Genomic DNA, 15,041 nt, shown 5'->3' with positions numbered 1-15,041 from the left:
ATAAGGGATTCATGGTTAGTGAATGGAATTGGTTATTGGTTATTGATATTGGTTATTAATATTCTCCATTGCAGAGAGCCCCAAATTGTCCCTGATTGTTGCACTGATGGAATGAGCAAGTTCATCAAGGTTGATCATCACCCCCATGTTGCTGTTAGGGTGTACAATGTTTTTCTAGTTCGGCTCATCTCACTCAGCATCAGTTCACACAATTCCCTCCAGGCTTCCCTGAATTCCCAATCCTCCTGGATTCTAATAGGACAATAATGTTCCATGACATACATATAACACAGTTTGCTAAGGCATTCCCCAATTGAAGAACATTTACTTGATTTCCAATTCTTTGCCACCCACAAACAGGGCTGCTATTTTTGTACAAGTGATGTTTTACCCTTTTTCATCATCTCTTCATGGTACAGACCCAGTAGTGGTATTGCTGGATCAAAGAGTATGCACATTTTTGTTGCCTTTTGGGCATAGTTCCAAATTTCTCTCAAGAAAGGTTGGGTGAGTTCACAGCTCCACCAACAATGTAATAGTGTCCCAGATTTCCCACAACTCTTCCAGCAATGATCATTATCCTTTCTGGTCATATTGGTCAATCTTAGAGGTGTGAGGTGGTACCTCAGAGAAGCTTAAATTTGCATTTCTCTAATAAGTAATGATTTAGAGCAATTTTTCATATAACTATGGATTGCTTTGATCTCCTCATCTGTAAATTGCCTTTGCATATCCTTTGACCATTTGTCAATTGGGGAATGACTTTTTAAAATATTTAATATTTATTCATTTTCATTTTGTACAAATAATGTTTTTTTATACATTAATAAAATATTCTTGTTTAAGAGTAAACAAAATACCCCCTCCCCCAAAAAATATGGAGTCCCTTAAGCGATAAAGTAAAGGGGAGAGGAAAAAATTAAAATTAAAAAAATAATAGTAATAATTGTAGGTATGGCCAGATGGTGCAATGGATGGAGCACCAGCCCTGGAGCCAGGAGCACCTGAGCTCACATCCGGCTCTGTACACCCAACAATCAGCCAGCCATGTGACATGCAAGCTACCTGAACCCCACTGCCCTGCAAATACCAAAAAAAGGGGAAAAAAAGACCCAAAATAAAATAAAATAGTAATAATAGTAGGGGTGGCTGGGTGGTGGACAGAGCATTGGCCCTTGAGCCAGGAGCACCCAGGTCCAAATCCAGCCTCAGACACCCAACAGTCACCCTGCTATGCAGCTCCAGGCAGGCCACCCAGCCCCATTTGCCCTGCACCCCCCCCCCAAAATAATAATAATTAAAAATGTGCTTCAGTCTTTGCTCCAACACCAACAACTCTGTAACGGGTGGATCACATTCTTTATGATAAGTCCATCACAAAAGTTACTTCCATATTTTTCCACCCTTGCCATTGCTGATCTCAACTCCCTCCTTTCGTATTTCTCCACTACCATGTACATATTTTCTCTCTCCTTTCACTCTGACTCTGCTGTAGGGTAGCTGAGTGGTGCAGCAGACAGATCCCTGGTCCTGGGGCCAAGAGACTCTGAGCCCACCTACCACCCATTAGGTCCAGCATCCACTTGGTCCTATGGTCCCTGACAGGCCATCCAATCCCAGCCCCTTGCAAGAAGTAAAAAGAAAATGTGTTATATCTGACCACTCTTCCCCCATGGTCCATCCTCTCCTCCATCACTCACATCCCCTCCCTTCCCCCTGTCCCCCCCTCCTTCTTACTCCAGATGCTTATACCCCATTGAGTATATATGCTGTTTCCTCTCCTAACCACCTCTGATGAGAGCACAGATTCCCTCATTCCCCCTTGCTTTCCCCCTTCCATATCATTGCAATAGCTCATTGTAATAAAGAAAAATCTTATTATATGAAATATCTTGGCTTATTCCCCCTCTCCTTTTTCTTTCTCCCATTACATTTCCTTTTTTCCTATTGACTCCAATTTTACACCATATTTTATCTTCAAATTCAGCTTTCTCCTGTGCTTCAACTATAAAAGCTCCCTCTACCTGCTCTATTAACTGAGAAGGTTCATATGAGTATTATCAGTGTCATTTTTCTATGCAGGAATACATGCAGTTCATCATCATTAAGTCCCTCATATTTTCCCCTTCTTCTCCAGTCTCTATGCTTCACCTGAGTCCTGTATCTGAAGATCAAACCTTCTGTTCAGCTGTGGCCATTCCAACGGGAACATTTGAAATTCCCCTGGTTCATTGAAAGTTCCTCTTTTTCCCTGGAAGAGGACATTCAGTTTTGCTGGGTAGTTGATTCTTGGTTGCATTCCAAGCTCTTTTGCCTTCCAGTATATTGTATTCCAAGCCCTATGAGCTTCCAATGTAGTTGCTGCTAAGTCCTTTGAGATCCTGACTGCAACTCCATGATATTTGAATTGTGTCCTTCTGGCTGCTTGTAATATTTTCTCTTTGACTTGGGAGTTCTGGAACTTGGCTATAATATTCCTAGGGGTTGGTTTTTTGGATCTCTTCCTCGGGGGGATTGGTGGATTCTCTCCATTTCTATTTTGCCCTCTGCTTCTAGGATATCAGGGCAATTTTCCTGTAGTAATTCTTTGAAAATGATGTCAAGGCTCTTTTCCTGATCATGACTTTCAGATATTCCAATAATTTTTAAATTATCTTTCCTTAGTCTGTTTTCCATATCAGTTGTTTTTTCAATGAGATGTTTCACATTTTCTTCTAATTTTTCATTTTTTTGATTTTGAAGTAATGAGTCCTGATTTCTAGTAAATTCATCAATCTCCCTGAGTTCTATTCTTTGTCTGAAGGATTTTTTCCTCAGAGAGTTTTCTTATCTCTTTTTCCATCTGGCCAATTTTGCTTTTTAAAGCATTCTTCTCCTCACTAACTTTTTTGAACTGTTCTATCCATTTGACCTAAGCTGGTTTTTAGCATGCTATTTTCTTCAGCATCTTTTTGGATTTCCTTGACTAGGTTGCTGACTTCATTTTCATGTTTTTCCTGCATCTCTCTCCTTTCTTTTCCCAGTTTTTCATCTAACTCCCTCATTTGATTTTCAAAGTCTTTTTTGAGCTCTGTCATAGCCTGATCCCAATTTCTGTTTTTCTTGGAGTCTTTAGATGCAGGAGCTTGTGCTTCCTCATCTTCAGACTGAGTATATGGATCCTTCTTGGGATCATAGATAATGTATTTCTCAATGGTGTTCTTCTTTTTTCCTCTGCTTGCTCATTTTCCCAGCCTAAGCCTGTTTTAGGGGGTGCTTCCTGAACTTTTGGGACACTCCCACAAGGGTCTCAGTGTGTGAGGCTCTGTCCTTCCTCCCTCCTGGTCTGTGAATGACCATAAGTGCCCCCCTCTGCCACGGGGCTGAGGTGGGGGGTGGCCCTGCTGTTCTGTGGTGGGGCCTAGACTGCAAGCAGGATCTGAATGTGTTCAGAGCCCCAGAGTCCTGTTCCAGGGGCAGAGGACAGAGCTCAGCAGTCTCTCTTTACTCCCCTCCCTCAGCTCAATGGGCTCATGCCCTGGGGGCTCCTGCTTACCTGCTCCACCTGCTTCTGTTTCCTGCTTGCTGTATGCCCTGAGGGCTGGGCTTCATGTGCTGGCTCTGGCAGAGGTCCCCCAGCTATTCCCCCAATTTGTGCCCAGTGCTCCCTGGGGCATAGCTCAGGAAACTCCCCCGCTGCTGTGAGCCAGGCTCCCAGCACCCTGGGGCTGTTTCCAGGAGGCTGAAGTTCTTTTGCTCTGGTGGGCCACCCCTCTGGTGGGCCACCCCTCCAACCCTGGGGACCAGAGCCTTTCTGCACTTTTCTAGGTTATCTTGAGTAGGAGAGCTACCTCACTGGGTCCCTCTGTGAGTTCTGTCTCTCAAAAATTTAGTTAAGAGTCCTTAGTTTCGAAGATTTATGAGAGAGCGCCTAAAACATGATCTGCTCTTGTCTCCATCTTGGCCCATATAATAGATATTTAAAAAAATTTTTTTATTTGTTCATTCATTTATCATTCACTCACCAAGGCAGATCACAACTAAGTCTAACTTAACAGTTTAATTAATTAATTAAGCAAATTTAATATCCTAGGAAGCTGAGGTTCAGAAATGAAGAACTTGTTGGGGGTATACAGTTAGTAAGTATCCAAGACAGAATTCACACTCAGGTCCAGCTGAAAGAATTCTGTCTTGGACACGCTTTCCACTATTCCATAAAGAAATGCATGTTTCTTCTCAACACAATTATAAAGCACTTCTCACCTAAATAAAGAAATAAAGGAAAAATTTCAATGGCTCATGGTTAGGTTGAGCTAATATAACAAAAATGACAATTATACCCAAATTAGATTACTTATTCAGTGCCATACCAGTCAAATGACCAGATATTTATTTTACCTAGCTAGGAAAAATAGTAACAAAATTCATCTGGAGCAACAAAAGGTTAGGAAGAACCAAGAGACACATTAACAACAACATTGTGAGATGATCAACCCTGATAGATATAGTTGCTCTCAGCAGTTCAGAGAACTAGGACAACACTATTAGACTGGCTATGGACAGTCCTATCCCCATCCAGAGGAATTGAAGCAAAACAAAACAAAACAAAAAACCACACTACATTCACTTTTTTAAAAAAATATATCTTTTATGTATTTCTTTCTTTTCCAAAAATGGCTACTTAACATGCTTAACACAAATGTGTAAATATAATATTAACCTGATTATTTGCTGCTTGGGGGGGGTGGAAGGAAATTTTGTAACTTGGAAATATACATAGACATATGGATTAATTATTTTTTAAAAAACCCTTTCATTACATGTATTTGGAAATGTAAAACATCAATAAAAATTAAAAAAAAATTTTAAATTAAAAAAAATGGGGCAGCTAGGTGGCACAGTCAATAGAGCACCGGCCCTGGAGTCCGGAGTACCTGAGTTCAAACCCGGCCTCAGATACTTAATAATTACCTAGCTATGTGTCTTTGGGCAAGCCACTTAACCCTATCACCTTGCAAAAACAAAAACAAACAAAACAAAACAAAAAGGATTTTCTGAAAAAATTAAAAAAATAGAGATGTGGGGGCAGCTAGGTGGTGCAGTGGATAGAGCACTAGATAGAGCACTGGCCCTGGAGTCAGACACACCTGAGTTCAAATGCAGCCTCAGATACTTAATAATTACCTAGCTATGTGACCTTGGGCAAGTCACTTAACCCCATTGTCTTGCAAAAACCTAAAAAACAAAACATAACACATGTCTCATCAGGGAAATGTCCCCTATGTTGAAAAATGTCAAAAAATAAATAAAGACCTAGAGGAAGCCTCTCAAGTACTATAAAAGGATCTATGGGAAAGCAAGGATAGGAATGACACAGAATAGGGGGAGATGGAGAAACAGAAAGAAGATCCACTATTGAAGTATTAAACATTGCTGTTGTTCAATCGTTTTCAGTCAAGTACAACTCTTTGTGACCCCATCTGGTGTTTTCTTGGCAAAGATACTGGAGTTGAGGAAACTGAGACAAATAGGGTGAAATGACTTGCCCATGGTCACATAGCTAGTTAGTATTTGATTACAGATGAGACAGCCAAGATTCTGAAAAGTTTCCACTGTGATCACATAGCTAATAAAAGGAGGAATCAGGACTTAATGGGAGTTGTTTTTTTTAACTTAAATATAAAAATTTAACTCTCCTTTGTTTCTACCATATTTCTCCCATGTATAAGATGCACTTCAATTTTGGGGCCCAAAAGTTGAAAAAATGTATTACATAAAGTTATTGAACTCAAGTTTTATTCATCATAAAATTCATACAACTCCTCATCACTGTCAAAACTCCCATCCATTAGCTCATCCTCATCTGTGTTTGATGATGAATCACTGTCTTAGGAGCTCTGCTCTCTTGCTTGTGCTCTGCTCTGGGGTTGACCACAAGCCCTCCCTCCCAGGGCAAGTCTGGGGTATGGATCCATGCTCAATCCATTCCATTTCATGAACCTGAAGCACCAATTGTGTCCTTTGAAATCAGTCACTTTTTTTTTCCATCAGCAGTTCTTCTTGCTTCCTGCTGAACCATCCTTGTGGACACAAGAATTCCAATGGCCCTTAGCTCTTCAATCCCCTCTCCGATCATTTGGCTGCCTTGCCTCTCATGGTCTTCTTTGGCCAGGGCATTTTCAGGAGGGTTTCTTCTTCCTGCACCCAAGTTCAGATTGTTTTCTCAGTCAGAGGAGGACCAAACTGATGTTCAGCAGCATAATTCCCATTCATTTTTCAAACTGGATCACTTTGAACTTGAATTCAGCACTGTGTAAAAATCTTTTCTGGGCCATTTCTGGGCAGATTGTGGCAAAAACAAACTATTATACTGGTAACAAGTGTGAAACAATGAACATAAAGACAAGTGCAAAAAAGTGGGAAATGCAAGTAAAAAATCTACAACTGCTGTGTAAGATGCTCCCAGTTTTAGACCCCAAACTTTTTGGAAAAGGGTGAGTCTTATTCATGGGGAAATATAGTCTATCACCTTCTTTTCTAGACATATTTTCTCCAACTTTTCTCTCCAGTAAGCTATTATTTGGAATTCAAGAATAAATAAAGAAGGGGATGGGGGGAGCAGTTCAGCAAAATTCACCAACATATTTGTAGTACATTGGAAAGAAGACTTGAGTTCAAATACTACTCACTAACTTTATGTGACCTAAGGACCATTTGGGTGACTTTCAGCAACTTGCTTAATTCTTATGGGTCCCAGTTTTCTTATCTGGGAAAATTCTATAATAAACTGAGAGTCAATACAATGTTCCCCTCCCCAGTCAGGTTTCCCACTCTGCTACTGTGCCCCAACCAACAAAGATGGAAGGAAAGATATTTTTCAACTCTTCTCCAGATCCTAAATCTTCTGACCCTAAGGCCAGCATCCTCCACTCTTACACCATGCCCCAGGAGGAGCTTCCTCCTCCTCCCAGAGCTCTCCACCCCAGCATACATTGGCCCACCCCAGCCCAGTTCTGGACTTTACTGGATTTTCCCTATATCAAGTCTTTACCACAGGAAATGTTACACCATGGGGGAAATAGTTTAGGGACTGGGGGGTGGGGGGTGGGGGTGAGGAAAATAGTACCTTCTTGCACTGGAACAGATTAGGGAAAATCCAGAGGTGTCAGGGAGGAGGAAGCTGAAGGGGTGGAGGAATAGTAGAGCAGGAGACAAGGGGAAGGAAATCATGGGACTTCACCAAAGAGGAAGGGCAGATGGCAGCTAACTCTGTAAACTTCGAATAGGACTGCCCAAGTCAAATTTATTCTAAAAGTTTATTTTTTCATTTTTCTCTCCCCCCAGGAAATTTGGAATCTTATTACAAAACTGTGTCTCTCTGAGGGGAGAGGGCAGTGGGGCAAAACTTTTATTAGTTGTATTGCTTTCCTGGGCCTCCCTCTTCTCAAATGAGCTGTATCCATTCTCTTTCAAATACCATTGAGTTGCTGTCAGGAGGACCAACTACTGCAGCTGTCCAGTTCAGCAAAGAGAAGGTTTTGGTATTGTTAAGTAAGCATGACAATACTTTTCATATGTTAGAGCTAGGATTGCTGAGTTGCTCACACATCTATGGATAGTCAAATCAAACATTTATCTAGCCAGACATTTTGCTAAACATTGGGGATACCCAGAAAGGCGGAAGCAGTCCCTTCTAACAGGGACAAGACATTCTAATGGAAAGAACTAGATGCATACAAGTTTATCTCTGAGGGAGGTAATTATTAAATGTCTGAGGCCAGATTTGAACCCAGGTACTCCTCACTCCAGGCCTGGTGCTCTATCCACTGTGCCACCTAGCCGCCCTTTTGAGCTGAGTCTTGAAGGAGACCAAGAGGCAGGGGGAGGAAGAGATCTCCTTGGAAAAGATTTAGGGATGCCTTTTTCAAGAGTGCCCTCAAAGTGTCAGAAGATAGAGTGTTGAGTGTGAGGAACAGCAAGGAGGTCAAGTGCCACTGAGTTTATAGAGGGAAGTAAAACTCTGGAATAAGATTCCAAATTTCCTTGGGGTGAGGTGGGGGAGGGAATGAGAAAAAATGGATATGTAAGCTTTTTTTGCCTTTTTTTTAGCTTTTTTACAAGGCAATGGGGTTAAGTAATTTGCCAAAGGTCACACAGCTGGGTGATTATTAAGTGTCTGAGGTAAAATTTGAACTCAAGTCCTCCTGACTCCAGGGACATTGCTCTAACCACTGTGCCACCTAGCTGCTCCAACATATAAGCTTTTACATTATATCTGGTTTGGTTAGACCTGTTAAAAATAGACACCAGAAGACTGAAAAGGTAGAAAGGAGCCAGGTTGTTAGGGCTTAAAAAGCCAAACAGAGGATATATTTGATGATGGAGGTAACAAAGATATTAGAATTTAATGAATAGGGGATGACAATAAGTCAATAAGCATTTATTAATTGCCTACTATTTCCCAGATGGGACAGCAAAGTGATGAAGTGAATAGTGTGCGTGGACTGAAATCAAGAGGACTTATCTTCCTGAGTTCAAATCAAACCTCAGACATTTATTAGCTGTGTGACCTTGGGCAAGTCACTTAACCCCATTTCCTTAAATAATAAAAATTTTTTTTAAAAAACTAGGCAAAATGAACTGGAGAGGGAAATGACAAACCATTCCAGTATCTCTGCCAAGAAAACTCTAAACAGACTCACAGAGTCGAACCTGACTGGAAAAAAAATACATTCAGATACTGTGTTGAAGATGAAAATAGAAACATGAAGACAGCTCCTTCCCTCAAGGGGCTTACATTCTAATGTGGGAAGACAGCGCATAAAGGGGAACTTGAAGATGTGGTCAGAGAAGGAAGGGTATTGGTGGCTAACTCTGGAGAATGAGGGTTGGCTGGTCTGGGACCCTTCCTCAAAATGGAGGAAGAATGCACTAATGGGAGAAGGGGTTTGCAGGAGCAGAGTCAAGAGGCAGCTGTGCCTTGGTGCATTCAGAAAATCAATTTAGCAGTTGATTGGAGGATGGAATGGAGTAGAGAAAGATTTGAGGCCAGGAGACGGACCAACAGGCAAGTGAAGTAGAGCTGGCACAGGGTGATGGATGTCTGCAGCTGTGCGGCGAATGGAGAGAAGAGCACATATGCATATACAAAAGATGATGTAAAAGCCAAAACAAAAAGACTTGGTGTCAGATGTTGTCTTTTGGGTGAGGGAGAGTAGGGAGTCAAGGATGACTTTGAGAATGTGGTACTGTGTGACTGGGACTATAATGAGAGGATTCTAGAGGGAACCAGAAAGGATGAATAGCATCATCTCCAACCCTTTACAGACAAAACTGATGTCCAGGCATATTAAGGAATTTACCTTCAGTTATTTGGTCCTCTTTCTACTGTTGCTATCCTTGGTTATACTCACAACACCCCTGAGATAAACCAAGATGGGGACCATTGTTTCCATTCATCTTAAGAACTTGTAACCATTGAATGCCAAAGCTAACAGGAATCTTAGAGATCATAGAACTAAGTTCTCTGGTGAGGAAATTGAACTCCATAGAGGCAGGATGATTTACTGGCAATCCACACAGTGAGTAGAAGACATAGCAAGAGTAGAACTCATGTCTTCTGAAAGCTCAATGTGAGTTGGAGAGCAAGGATTGTCTTTTATCTTCTTTGTTTTCCCAGAGTTCAGCAGAGAGTCATTGTAGGCAAGTGACATGGTTAAATTAGATCTACTGTGATCTGTCTGCTGCACCACTTAGCGACCCTACAGCAGTCAGAGTGAAAGGAGAAAGAAAATATAGTACATGGTAGTGGAGAAATAAGAAAGGAGGGAGTTGCAAGCAGCAATGGCAACGTCGGAAAAATATGGAAGTAACTTTTGCGATGGACTTACCATAAAGAATGCGATCCACCCATGACAGAGTTGTTGGTGTTGGAACAAAGACTGAAGCACATTTTTTATTACTATTATTTAGGGGAGGGTGCAGGGCAAATGGGGCTGGGTGGCCTGCCTGGGGCCCCATAGCAGGGTGATCTTTGGGTGTCTGAGGCTGGATTTGGACTCGGGTGCTCCTGGCTCAAGGGCCAATGCTCTGTCTACCACCCAGCCACCCCTACTATGATTACTGTTTTATTTTATTTTGGATCTTTTTTTTCCCTTCTTTTTGGTTTTTGCAGGGCAGTGGGGAATCTGGTGGCTTGCATGTCACACAGCTGGATGATTGTTGGGTCTATAGGGCTGGATGTGGGCTTGGGTGCTCGTGGCTCCAGGGCTGGTGCTTCATCCATTGTGCCACCTGGCCATACCTACAATTATCACTACTATTTTTTTAATTTTAATTTTTTTCTCTCCCCTTTACTTTATCACCCAAGCAAGTCTATACAAGTCTATATTCATGGGGGGAGGGGTATTTTGTTTACTCTTAAACAAGAATATTTTATTAATGTAAAAAACCGTTTGTACAAAATGAGAATAAAAAAAATAAAATTAAATTAAATTAAAAATAATAAAATAAAAAATAGATCTCCTGTCCTTAGGCTAGGGCTGCTAGGTGGTACAATGGATAGAGCTCTGTAGCTGGTGTCAGGAGACCCTTCCTGAGTTCAAATCTAGTCTCAGACATTTGTTAGCTGTGTGATCCTGGGTAATTTTGTTTGCCTCAGTTTTCTCATCTTTAAAATGAACTAGAAGGAACTGGCCACTGTATTACCTTTGCCAAGAAAAGCCCAAATGGTGTCATGAAGAATCACACATAAATGAAACAACTGACCAATAACAAAAAATCTTAGGATATGCCTCCTGTGCTCATAGTGAGTTAGTGGTATATCAGTCTTAAATCCATGTCTTTTGACTCCTGGCTTGCCCAAGAGACATTCTACTGGATTCATATAAGCATAAAAATGCAAGTCCCTTGAGAGATCATCTACTTTAACTCTTTCCTTTTACAGACAGTGAAACTGAGATTTAAGGAAGAGAAATAATATATTGGAGAGAACATTACTGGGAACTTAAAAATATTCCATTCAATCACCTCAATCCTAGATAGGGAAACTGAGATCAATAGAAATAAATGAGTTGTTCAAAGCCACATAGCTAATGACAGAAATGAGATTTATTATATAGTCTTAAGAGCTCTGGCTCTAAAGAAAGAGGACCTGGGTTCAAATATGTTCCTTGACACACTACTTTTGATCTTAGAAAAGTCATCTAATTTCAATCTGTATAATGATGGAATTGAAATAAAAGGCTTCAGAGAGGCCTTCCAACTTGAATCTATGAGCCTTTAATGTGATTTTCTCTAGTGACAACAGTTAAATAGTGACAGAACCAGACCCCAAAGGAGCTAGGCATCCCAACTCCCAAATCAAACTTGGGCAAACTTGGGAAAGGGAGTAAAATTGGGGTGAGACTTCCTGCTTCTCCTTCATACAGCAGCAGAGAATTTGGGTTCCCTTCCAGGAAGCTGTGTATGTGATTCCCTCTTAAGTTTGTCCAACCCCAGCCAAAACACCCAGAGCCCAGACTCTGCCATCCACCCAGGGGTTAAACCACCAGCTGCTGACTCCTGTTACTTGTCTCATCTTCTAATCTCTTCTGGTTAATAGATGAAAGTTGTTGCTTTTGCAACTTAGGAGACCTGACTCTTATAACATTTTTTGATCCCTAGTTGGGCTTCCAGCCTAGAGTAGAGGAGTGAGTGGGTGACTCTGGGGACCACTCTGGTTTTCTCCAGTTGCTGGAAATGACTAAAAATCCCTTGATAGCTCCAGACCACATATCCAATCATTTCCTCCTCCTCCTCTCCCTATCCCTTCAATCTTTCTTGTTTTCTGTCTGCCTTGCCCCTCCCCCATACATCCCCCCCCCACTAATCACCAACCACTGTGGCAAGGTATCTCTACCCTTTCTGTTCCCTCCCCCTCCATAGATCACAACATGAGAAGTGACCCCACACAACTTAAATCTGATCTCCACAGGGGCAGCCACATCAGGGAGGATTGCAGAATGGACCCTGGGGAGTGCTTGGCCTTGAGAGCACAGAGAGAGAGGAAGGAAAAAAAAGCGACTGCCACATTCCTGTCTACAGCTACCCCCAGAAACAAGAGCCTGGAATTTTAGTGGTTTTAGGAAGCCTCTGTCTAGGGCATTGGGTTGTTTTTCTCAGAGATTTAAGATTGACCATTGGCTGGCATACAGCAAGAATCTCCTGAAGTCCCTCCTCTGCTTCAGTTTCAACATAAAGACCCGGCAAGTGTTTAAGAAAACACAAGAGAAGCAAAAGAATCCTCTAAGAAGAGTTGGGCACGTTCCTGTGATGTCAGACCAGTGGACAAGAATCTTTCAGGACAAAGGCTCTTTCCCCTCCTCACCATCTCTATAAAGAATGCAGGTTAGCCAAGAGGTCACTGAGTAAACACCTCTGAGGTGGTCCGACCCTTAATGGGGTCATTGAGCAAGGACTAGTAGGTAACTATCAAACATCAACTTGTTCCAGTCTTGTCCCCATCTGGAACCCAGACCTGCATCACAGTATGGACAGCTGCTGTGTTCTGATGCCACCAGTCTATGTCTTGAGATCTCCATGGTAAACCAGATCATATATACATCTACACTAGGAAGGCCAAGTCGGGCACCAATCCAAGGTCAGATTGGAAAAGACCAGTGGAAAGGGCAGAGTTGTGGAATCAAGAGGACCTGGGTTTAAATGTGCCCTCTGAGACTAAGGGCAAATTGCTTAATTGTCCTGACTCTCAGTTTCCTTATCTATAAAGTGAGACTAGATGGCTTCTAAGGTCCCTCCTAGTTTTAAACCTATGATCCTATTATTTTACATGATTCTTGAAAGTGGGGGAAAGGGGAGAGAAGAAAGATGCATAGTCTTGAAGTTAGGGGTCATGGACTTGGATGCTAGCTTCAACAGTTACTAGCTATGTTGACTGTGGATGACAGAACCAAGACTCACTCAATTTTCTGAACTGTGACATTTTCAAAGTCTTAAAGTACCATATCAATACTATTTACATTATTTAAGAGGCCTGGATTCAAGTTCTGAGGCTATTTTGAACTAAATGTATGACCTTGGGCAAATCACTTCTCTCTGGACCCAAGTTTTCTTATCTGTGGAATGAGGTCAGTCTATGTGATCTTTGAAGTTCTTGCTACCTCCATGATCCCACATGATTTTCTTGTCATTGGCTCCTTTTGGAAAACACTAAAGATACCTTGAAAACAACTCCAGGCAAGTAGAAAATGATGCTAGATGAGAAGAGGCAGCTGCTTCATGCTTCATTTCCATGAGACAGGGAAGCAGGAACTGAGGGACTTATCTGTAAAGTTACATAAAACTGTGATTGTCTGTTGCTCCCCAGAGATTTCTATCTTTGAAGGACAGAATCAGGGAAACCCACCAAAACAGGTCACTCCAGTCTGTTTTCTAAAAGCCCAAGTTAAGGACCCCAAGCCTATCTTCCCTCCACCCAAGCCTTTCAAAGTATGTTAATCTAGAGGGAAGGGGGGCGGGGAAGATACCTGCCCCATAGGGAGCTGTCCTAAAGACTGGACAATGGGCTTCCTGGGACAATGGGGTCTGGGGCCAGAGGGCCCAAAGGGATGGAATGGGGCAGATCAGAGGGGTTGAATTTATGGCCTTTTGCTGACCCCTTCACAGAAACAAGCCTTGTTTGCCAGAGAACTAAGAGGGACCAGTTTGGGAGGTGGGGTTGTTGGGGTGGGGGAGTGGGTGAGGGAAAGAGGGATGAAAAGCTGAGAGAAAAGAAAGGATTATCTTTAAGAAACCTGAAAAAAAAAACCGGAGAAAAGGATGAAACCATGGCAACTAGGAGGTCCTCCAAGACTTAACACTCTCTAGAAAGGGGGCTCTGTGTTAACATTCTCCCCTCAGTTAGGCCTCAATAAATCAGTATTAAGGAGGTCTAAACTTGCTCCCCCAGCCTTCCTATTTTCTTTGCCCTCTCTGAGATAGCCTGCTCATTGGTCTCTTTAGTGCTCTCCCTCTCCATTCTGCCTGCCCCTTCTGTTCTCTGACCTGTTGCTAGAAAGGGTCTATTTCCAAGACTGGGGGGGGGGGGGAGGATGAGGACCCAGGCCTATCCCCAAATGTGGAAAGGAAAGGAATCTTGTTAACCAACTTAACAGGCTGCCCAGCCCCCACTGTGCTAGGGAGGAGGGGGTGCCTCTCCCTTTCTCTGCCCACTCTTCCCCCCAGCCCCTATTGATATTGAAATAAGGGGCCATCCATCAAGACCCCAAAAGGACCCTGTCAGGAGAGACTGAAAAGAACCACTAGGGGAGGGAGGAGGGAAACCTGTCCGAGGAAAGGCTGGACCAAAGCGTGGCAGGTGTGTTATGGACCGAGACACTGCTTGGGGGAGGAGGCAATTCATTCCCTTGTCAGGGCCTCGGTGGTGGCTATAATGCTAAGGGCGGGAAGGGCCTCCAAGAGGGAGGCCTTGTCTGCCAGACCTGTTAGAAGGGACTGGGAAAGAGGAGGAGGAGGAGGAATATTGAAGGGGTTTCTAGCACAGAACTAGGCCCTTGAATTCAGTTGTTTCTAGGGATCATAGATTTAGGGTAAGAAAAGATATTAGATGCTATCTAGTCAAACCCTCTCATTTTACAGTTAGAACTGAGGCACAGAAAACTACTCTAAGTAGTAATCTATAGAAATTAGGTTTGAATTCAGGTAACTTCACCCCAAACCCAATGTTCTCACTTTACCTTGTTGCCTCTTATGAACTGAGGCAAATAACCCAGAAGTCTGTGAAAACATCAAGGGCCTAGGAATCTGCCAACTTCATCATGGCTCCAGGGTATACCCTTAGACTTTTGGAACAGAGACAAGACTGGCACGTAAAGGCTATATCAAGATTCTAAGGAATCTCCTTGATTCTTAAAAGCATGAGAGCTGTCAGTAAAGGAGTAGGTCTTTAGACACTGAACCTTAGAAAAATCAATGCCCTTTTAAAAGGCAATTTACCCTGAATGGCATGAGCAATTTAGCAAGTAGATAAGCCCAAACTTTGGAGATGTTTAAAAAAACTAATC

The 15,041-nt window shown here is 42.4% G+C and overlaps 1 long non-coding RNA gene across 1 annotated transcript in view; it reads left to right on the top strand.

The window, feature by feature from the left end:
* LOC141500802 (uncharacterized) overlaps positions 1-13,660 on the top strand; it is a 108,354-nt gene extending 94,694 nt beyond the window's left edge. Inside the window, exon 3 of the long non-coding RNA XR_012472044.1 lies at positions 11,954-13,660. This is a non-coding gene — a long non-coding RNA (uncharacterized LOC141500802). The remainder of the gene's footprint in view (positions 1-11,953) is intronic.
* Positions 13,661-15,041: the final 1,381 nt, after the last annotated feature.

This window comes from Macrotis lagotis, chromosome X (genome assembly GCF_037893015.1).
Source record: "Macrotis lagotis isolate mMagLag1 chromosome X, bilby.v1.9.chrom.fasta, whole genome shotgun sequence".
NCBI classification, from domain to species: domain Eukaryota; kingdom Metazoa; phylum Chordata; class Mammalia; order Peramelemorphia; family Peramelidae; genus Macrotis; species Macrotis lagotis.
Note: the sequence above shows the minus strand (reverse complement) of the source record. Positions and strands in the feature narration are given on the sequence as shown.